Genomic DNA, 7042 nt, shown 5'->3' with positions numbered 1-7042 from the left:
TCATTCTTGTACTGGATAATTTCACTAAGTTTATCATAATTATCTGCTTTCATGGCTGCCTTGTGCAGCCCATGAAGTATACAATTAATATACCTATCTCGGTTGACAATACCTGCCTGGGTGTTATAATTCCACCCAGGGTCCCTGTCAGGGATGGCTTCCACTCTTGCTCGGTAATTGTTATTAGTGAGGTGTTCCTGGTCTGCATGAGTATGGGCCTGTTCCAACACTCACCTACCTTCTTCAGGGGTTAAAGAGTTAGTTAAAAATAACAAAAATATCATGCATTAGAAATTGAAACTGCTTAATAAAAGTTGCAGAATTTGAGGTAAAAAACCCAAGTCTGGATTGAATTAAAGCTAAGTCTGCCATTGGAAAAGGTGTATGAACTCGGACAATTCCTTCTGCCCCAGTCACTTCCTGCAAGGGTGTTATTGTATGACTGGACTGAGAAAAATCAGGGTCCATTAACTTTTGAGATTTGGAACAAGTACAAGGAGGCACATATGGAGGGGAAGTGGCGGGAGAAGAAGAGGATGGTAAGGGGAGTTCCTGGGGACCTGGAGAAGGTGAAAGATGGAACAAAGTGGGGAGTGGAGGTGCACTTGGGGTTCTTTGATAGGGAGGGGGTTCATCAGCTGGGTCAAATTGGCTGATGGAGTCAAGAGAATAAGCAATGGAACAAAGAGAAGGTCAAAGATAGGAAAAGTCCTGGATATATGGGATCTCTGACTATTTTCCCTGGGGCTCACAAAAGTTAAATAGGTCTTGGATTAGACCTGATTTGAAGGAGCCATTAGGCAGGCAGGTATTTTGGTTGTCTAATTTGTATTGAGGCCAAATTTGAGTAGATAGCCATATAAGACACTTAGCTTCAAGGTCTAAGCCTTCAAGGTTTTGGAGCAAACACCCTAAGGGGGACTCTGTCGGTATGGAGGACCCGGAACCCATAGCAACCAGGAATAAGACAGCAAACAGTGCCTGGAACCTAATACATTTCTTGAAGTTCAGACAGTGCTCACACTTCAGACCCAGTCTGAGGTGTGGGGACCCAGGCTACCAGTGGAGGTGTCCCAGCCACAAGGAGGGGGTCTGTAAACAGAGGACACATCACGGTCTGAGGTGTCCCTCCAGTGGGCGAGGTGGTGGTGGTGAAACGGACAAGTCCCGGACTTGTTCCAGTGAGTTCCCAACTCACTAGGGCAGACATAGAACCTGACACCTCGTCTGTGTCCCGGACACAATCTTATGTCCTGGTTACCAGAGTCCAAATCTCCATACCCAAGGCAGCCACAAGAGGGGACTTACCCGAGCCAGAGGTCTGAAGAATTAACTCCTGCCGGTGATGGGTGTTAAGAAGGTGTCAGGGAAGATGATCGCAGGCACTGGGAGGGCATGTTGAAATGAGCAGGTTAGGGCGCCAGGAAAATTGGGGTCCTGAGCCTTCCGATGTTAAATCGGGGGCCTCAACCATCCCATTTCTGACACCAATGCAAGGGAAAAAACAACCCGGTGCCGCTCATCAACCACACCGCACACCAGATGGCCCTTCTAGAGACTTTTATTCAGGGTAAGGAAGAGGAAGGTAACCTCTGCCAGAGAGAGAAGGCAGGAGGCAAAGATAAGAAGAGAAGAGAGAGTTAATGAGAAGGGAGTGATCTTATTTAGGTTCAACAGGAAGGGAGTGGTCTTTGCTGGGGTAATTTAGCTCTCGCTTATCAAAAGTCAGGTTGCCCTTTAAACTACACGCCTTGTAGCTTAAGGCGGGGAAACAGAAACCTAAGATTACAAAATGGAGTTGAAGGGAGGGGAGCGGAAGGTACAGCCTAAAATGGCGGACCTGATATTGTAACACCCATTATATCCATCCAAAATGGAATTTAGTAGGATAACATGATGGGAACCTATGTCAATGCAATTGATGCTGAGGGCTCCTCAAACCAGGGCACAAATGCATCTGTAAAACACATGGAAAGACATAGTGCACTGGCACAAATGTTTCATTAGTCAGTTTGACTTTGCAATGCAATTTGCATTCTTGAAAGTGACAGTCTGGAAGGGGATGGAGAATGAGGGAGTGAAGTTGAAAATAACTTCCATTAGTTTACCTTTTCAACATTGAACAGAGACCAAAAGAGAAATTATTCCAACATTTCACCACACATATTTCTTCTGTGGAAGAGACAGTGGAAAAGCTCTATCTCATCAGGCAAATCTAAGCCAGGGCAGATTGTGGAACAGACCATCAAATGCTTATTCACAAATTCAGACTAAAACTGAAAAAAATGAAAACTAGTCTGTGAGAGCCAAAATATGACCTTGCATATTTCCAATCTGAATTTAGAGTTCATCTGAAGAACAGATTTGATACATTAAACAATAAAGACCAAAGACCAGAAGAATTGTGGGATGACATCAAGAACATCACATAAGAAGACTGCAAAAAGTTACTAAAAATACAAGAAGGAGGGAACAAGATCAAAATGGATGTCAGCAGAGACACTGAAATTTGCTCTCCAGCACAGGGAAGCTAAAGTAATGGAAGAGATGAGGAAGTACAAGAGCTGAAAAGAAAATTCCAAAAGTCAGCTCAAGAAGACAAAGTCAAATAATACAATGAAATATGCAAAGATATGGAGTCAGGAAACAAAAAGTAAGAACACGCTCAGCATTTCTCAAGATGGAGGAACTAAAAAATATTCAAGAATTGGTCTGTGAACTGAAAGGTCAGCAGTTCAAAAATACCAGCTGTTCCGCGGGAGAAACATGAGGCATTCTGCTCCCGTAAAGATTTACAGCCTCAGAAACCTTGTACAGGGTTGCTATGAGTTGGAACCGACTCAGTGGCACACAGCCACCACCACTTCTGTTATTGAAGATTTATCTCGGAAAATTATTGAATGATGCAGAAAACATCAAAAGAAGATGTAAGGAATACACAGAGTCACTGTACCAAAAGGAAATGGTTGATGTTCAACCGTTTCAAGAGATAGCATATGATCAAGAGTCAATGATACTGAAGTAAGAAGTCCAAGGTGCATTGAAAGAATTATCGAAGAACGAGGCACCAGGAATTGATGGAATAAAAATTGAAATATTCCAAGAAAGTGAGGCAGCACTGTAGGCACTCACTTATCTATGTCAAGAAATTTGGAAGACAACTATCTGGCCAACTAATTGGAAGAGAACCGTATTTGTGCCCATTCCAAAGAGAGTTGACCCAATGGAATATGGAAGTCATCAGACAATATCCTTGATAACCCATGTGAATAAAGTTTTACTAAAGATAATTCAGCAATAGCTGCTAGCATGCTTTGACAGAGAACTTCCAGAGGTTCAAGCCTGATCCAGAAGAGGAATGTGGAATGGGGAATATTGTTGCTGATGGCCGATGGGTCTTGGCTGAAAGCAGAGAATATCAGAAAGATGTTTACCTGTGCTTTATTGACTATGCAAAGGCTTTTGATTGTGTGGATCATGACAAGCTATGGCCAACATTGAGAAATATGAGTATTCCGGAACACTTAATTGTGCTCATGAGGAATCTGTACCAGGACCAAGAGGCAGTTGTTTGAACAGAACATGGGGACACTGAATGGTTTAAAATTAAGAAAGGTGTGCAACAGGGTTGTATTCTTTCACCATACTTATTCAACCTGTATGCTGAGCAAATAATCCTAGAAGCTGGTTTATATGAAGAAAAATGTGGCATCAGAATTGGAGGAAGACTCATTAACAACCTGTGATATGGAGATGATGCAACCTTGATTGCTGAATGTGAAGAGGACTTAAAATACTTACTTATGAAGATCAAAGAGCATAGCTTTCAATATGGATGGCATATCAATGTGAAGAAAATAAAAATCCTCACCACTGTACCAGTAAACAACATTCTTATCAATGGAGAAAAAATTGAAGTTGTCAAGGACTTCATTCTTCTTGAATTAACCATCAACAGTCATGGAAGTAGCAGTCAAGATATCTAACAACTTATTGTATTGGGCAAATCGGCTGCACAAGACCTATTTTAAAGTGTTGAAGAGCAAAGATGTCAGCTTGAAGACTAAAGTGTGCCTGACCCAAATCATGGTATTTTCAATAACTTCATATGCATGCAAAAACTGGAGAGTGAAAAAGGAAGACTGTAGACGAATTGATACTTTTGAGTTATGGTGTTAGAGGAGAATGTTGAAAGTGACATGGGCTGCAAAAGGAACCAGCAGATTTGTGTTGGAAGAAGTGCAGCCAGAGTGCACCTTGGAGGCCAGGATGTCCAAACTTCATTTCTCATACTTCAGACATATTTTTAGGAGGGACCAGTTGATGGAGAAGGATATAATGTTTGGTAAGGTGGAGGGTCAGAAAAAAGAGGAAGAATCCCAGTGGATATGGATTGTCAAAGTGGCAGCAACAGTAGAGTCAAGCGTGGCAACAACTGTGAGGTTGTCCCAGAACTTGGCACTGTTTTGTTCTGTTGTACCTAGGGTCACTATGAGTTGGTATTGACTCGAGACACCTGACAACAACAGCAACAACATTCCTTTTTATGCAGTCTAACCTGAGAATGTCTTGTAAATGGATCATTGTGAGATGTTGCAATTTAATTTTTCTCCAATCAAAAAAACAACAACAAAAAACCAGTATGATGCCACTTCTATTAATTTTGAAGGTTTACAGTCGTTAACATAGTTTTGCTTCTATGTATGAAGGTTAAAAAATCAGTTCTTTCCATAAAATACAAGAGCAACAGATTTTCATCATTGAGTGAAAGTATAAACTGGGATTCTTTGTTAAATTAGTCTCTAGTGGCATTTAGGTACTTAATTGTAAACTGCTTCACTTACACCATGACAAATCAAAGTGTAGGGTTCTGGTTTTGTTTCAATTTTCTTTTCAATATTTAATGCTTATGGATTAAGTTCTGAGTATGTTCCATTTGTAAGGCTGGGATCTGTTTGGATTCCACCATGGGTATGCTCCTTGATTTGAATGCTGGACCCAGTAGTCATCAAGGTAAAAAAAAAAAAAAAAAAAAAAATCATCATATCCTCCTTGGTAATCCATTCTCTAGATTTTTTTTTTTTTTTTTTTTTTGCTACTGCAAGATACCTCCAATTCTACCAAATACCTTCACAAACTGGGATTCTTCTTGTGACTTATCTGTGACAATTTTCAATGTAGCTTCAATTTTTTTCGTTGTTGTTAGCAACCCATTCCAATAAGGGAATGCTTACAATCAACTCATGTTCCTGTCTTGTTTCTTTGCCTGTGAAATGAGATTTATCCTTCTCTTCTTCTGGAGTTAGGTATAGAGTTTTCTCCTCTTCTGTGCCTTGGCAGTGAAGAACATATCTCCTTATATCCCAATTTTCATAGAGTATTTGAATCTTTACAGCTCCTATTTCCAAAGCCTTTAGTGTGTCTTCAACTTCAAAACAGTACTTGACTGTGTTCTGGGTGATTTCATCAAATTATCATCCTATTAATTACTTCTCTTGGATGAAATTCATGTTGGAAAGTATTTCAGTTGATAACTCAATAGCTTGGTTGAATCCATTTTCACCACCATTGGAGATATCAACTAATTTTAAAACTTTTTATTGCAACCACTGATCAAACATATCAGGTTGACTTAGTTTACTTTTAAAGTTAGCTGCTGATCCACCTAACGTGAGACCATACACAATCACTCTGTCCCCAGAAATAAACAGCTGTACAGCAGTCTCAGCTACTTCCCTAAAATAATTATGAAATTTTTCCATTCTTAAACAGGCAAACTTAATGCAGCCTGACCTCCTCTACCGTCTTTCTTTGGAAAATCCACATTGAATTTGTGCAGGACCTCTCTTGTGTTTCCTTGGAGTGAGCCAAAAAGTGCATGACTGCCATCTATTACCATGAAACCAAACTTGCTATCATCCAAACGTAGAGCTGTAAGAGTAAGAATTTGTTGTCACACAAATACAATGACATATTAATTGGTTTGAAAGGCTCAAAGTCAATGTTGACTTTCTTTTCCTTTCCTTTTTCTGTTACAACTGTTCCACAATTGTTTGTACTTTGTTATAAAGTTGAGTCTTTTTGTACAAATGTAATGTTTCCCAGCATTGAAAGGCAGTTTACTTATGACTTAATATTAGATGTGGTTCCAAATTCATCTGCTAACATTTTTGCCACTTGTGATATCTGGTCTTTGGGAAGAATGATCAATGATATCATGTTTGTTCCATTGCTGTGGGCCACCTCCAAGATGTTCCTGATGCTCATTATGATATAACTCAGAATTCAATTTTTAGCTTGTTTCCATTTTAGTCCATCTCTCTCCCCTCCACAGCCCTGTTCAGGACTTTGTCCTAGTAATAAACCATTCAGGGCCAGAACTTTCTTGTTAGGACACTTGGTGAGATCAAACTGCTGACTTTTCAGTTAGCATCCACATTCCTTAAATTTTGCACAACTAGGTATCAAATTTTCAGTTAGCATCCACATTCTTTAAATTTTGCACAATTAGGTCTCAAATTTTGAAGTACATAAAGACACTGTCTTGCTATTTCTAAATTTTAGACTTTAATTTTCAGAATAGAAAATTTGATTATCCCATCTTTGATGATCTTTAGTCTGTATCTAGTGAAATATCAGTAATTCGGTTTGAGTAAGATGGTGGCAAATGAGGAAAATACGGTTGCCAGAGGTCCATATATCTGAATACAAAATAAATTTCTAAGTCACATGGAAATTAATGACAGGTAAATTACCACAAATCTTACCTATTACAGATGAGAGGTTTTATTTTGCTGTTTAGTGATTTTTTTTTTTTTTTTTTTTTTTTTTTTTTAATGTAGTAACTAACCAACATAGAATTTGGAAAGGTGGAACAAGGGAAAAAATGGGTTAACAGCTTAAAGGGAAGGAATGTTAATTTTGCCAAGCAGTACCAGAATATATATATTCTGGTAGCATAGTGGTTACAAATCGGGATGCTAACCGAAAGGTCGGCAGTTCAAAACTACCAGCTGTTCCAAAAGATGAGGCTTTCTGCTCC

The 7042-nt window shown here is 39.5% G+C and overlaps 1 pseudogene; it reads right to left on the bottom strand.

Annotated features, from left to right (window-relative positions):
- Positions 1–5095: 5095 nt before the first annotated feature.
- On the bottom strand, positions 5096–6231 carry LOC102838623 (annotated as a pseudogene).
- Between the last annotated feature and the right edge of the window lie 811 nt (positions 6232–7042).

This window comes from Chrysochloris asiatica, unplaced genomic scaffold, assembly GCF_000296735.1.
Source record: "Chrysochloris asiatica unplaced genomic scaffold, ChrAsi1.0 scaffold00126, whole genome shotgun sequence".
Classification (NCBI taxonomy): Eukaryota; Metazoa; Chordata; class Mammalia; order Afrosoricida; family Chrysochloridae; genus Chrysochloris; species Chrysochloris asiatica.
This window is presented reverse-complemented; position numbering and strand designations above follow the sequence as displayed.